This window comes from Mesoplodon densirostris, chromosome 4 (assembly GCF_025265405.1).
Source record: "Mesoplodon densirostris isolate mMesDen1 chromosome 4, mMesDen1 primary haplotype, whole genome shotgun sequence".
NCBI classification, from domain to species: Eukaryota; Metazoa; Chordata; class Mammalia; order Artiodactyla; family Ziphiidae; genus Mesoplodon; species Mesoplodon densirostris.
Window position 1 is genome coordinate 4,412,904 of NC_082664.1, and position 2,265 is coordinate 4,415,168.

A 2,265-nucleotide genomic window follows, 5' to 3' on the forward strand; every position below is an offset into this window, starting at 1 on the left:
CGGGGGCGGCGGGGGCGGCGGGGGCGGCGGGGGCGGCGGCGGCCGGGTGCGCCGAGCCGAGTTAGGGGAGGGAACCTGGAGCTGCAAACTGAGGCGACAGACCGGGGACCGCTGTGGAGGTTCGGAACGGAGAGAGCAGGGGGCAAGTGAGGCGTGAAACAGGCACGTTTGAAACGGATGGCTACAACTTCTGCAGCCGGCGGGGCGCAAACGGCGACCTCTGGACTCGTCCTCTCACCGCCGCGGCGCTCGCCGAGCTCGAAAGTGCCCGGTAGCGGCTGAAGAGGCCAGTCAGCCACCCGAGCGGCGGTTTCACGGGTTCCCGCTAGACCCCACCTACTGAGGCTGCCCCGCCTCCTCCTCCGTCTGCCCCGCCCCCGATGTCCGGCCCGCCCTCCGAGGCCCGCCTCCGCCTTGTTGGCCCCGCCCCGCAGATGAGGCTCCAGTTTAGCCAATGGGATTTTATTTTCGTCTTTAATTTGGTTTGATCATAAACCATGTGAGGAAACCTCTGCATCATGACCAGGAGTCACGTGATTTCTTTCGCCTCGCTCATAGCTCTGGGGAGTTTTCACGGAAAGAAGGCTAACTTTTGGATACACTACTTCCACAGTCTGTCTAGTGCAGAAATACATTAGGTGTTAAGACTCCCAAGAGTGAGCGGATTTCACATGCGGGAAGCATTGGTGTCTCACCCTTGATGATTAGGTGCTAAGTCTTTTTTTTTTTTTTTTTTTTTTTTTTTGCTGTACGCGGGCCTCTCACTGCTGTGGCCTCTCCCGTTGCGGAGCACAGGCTCCGGACACACAGGCCCCGCGGCCATGGCTCGCGGGCCCAGCCGCTCCGCGGCACGTGGGATCCTCCGGGATCGGGGCACGAACCCGCGTCCCCTGCATCGGCAGGCGGACTCCCAACCACTGCGCCACCAGGGAGGCCCAGGTGCTGAGTCTTAACGGGGCACTTAGAAACCACTGTGTTCTCTTAGGCCCCAGTTTTCACTCTTGAAAGGCGCCAGGCAAAGCAGTTCGATTATTCTGTGTGGCTCTGCCATGGGAAAGCTAAAAGAAGAAAAAAAAGATCTAAAGTGAGTAGTGTCGTGAGAGGTCCTGAAAGTAAGTTGTGCCTGCAGGTGTCTGAATGTGTGCTTTTAGAAGAATATCCTCAGGTAAACTGCACAGGCTCAAACAGCTGTTTGTGCAGAAGAAACGGTTTTTGATTAGTCTTTTAAGTGGGTTAATAGTTTCTCTAAAACAAATAGTGAAAAAAATGGGGGGCGGGGGGAGTACAGCAATGCCTCTAGTTCATAACATTTCGTAGATTTATTTATTTATTTTTTTAAATTTTGTGGTACGCGGGCCTCTCACTGCTGTGGCCTCTCCCGTTGCGGAGCACAGGCTCCGGACGCTCAGGCTCAGCGGCCATGGCTCACGGGCCCAGCCGCTCCGCGGCATGTGGGATCTTCCCGGACCGGGGCACGAACCCGTGTCCCCTGCATTGGCAGGCGGACTCTCAACCACTGTGCCACCAGGGAAGCCCAACATTTCGTTTTTAAAATAAAATATATGCTGACAATTTAATAAACCCAGTATAAGTCTGTATCAAAAAGGATAATTCTGAAACTATTAGTTTATGACCATGGAGCTCTAAGGGGGCTCAGGGGGCTTCCCTGAGACAAGTTTATGCCACCAGTATCCATTCACTCGACAAACATTTGTTGGATGCCCACTATGTGCAAAGCCCAGTGCAAGGGATTCTGTGGCAAGCAAGGCACGACCCTTGTCCTCAAGCACTCCACATCCTTGGGGTGGAAACAAGAAAGTCAGCAGTCACAAGACGTGACGTGCGACGTGACAAGTCTACAAGGTCTGGAGTGAGAGTGGTCTGGCTCGTAAGCATGAAAGAACACAGGAGTATTCTGTTATGGCCGGAGTTGAGAGTGAAGGAACGAAGACTTCCGATTAAGACTAGTACTCCTTGGCGAGGAATTGGACTTTTTTTTTTTTTTTTTTTTTTTCGGTATGCGGGCCTCTCACTGTTGTGGCCTCCCCCGTTGCGGAGCACAGGCTCCGGACGCGCAGGCTCCGGACGCGCAGGCTCAGCGGCCATGGCTCACGGGCCCAGCCGCTCCGCGGCATATGGGATCCTCCCAGACCGGGGCACGAACCCGTATCCCCTGCATCGGCAGGCGGACTCTCAACCACTTGCGCCACCAGGGAGGCCCTGGACTTTTTTTTTTTGACTGTAGTTCGGGGTCACTGAAGGATG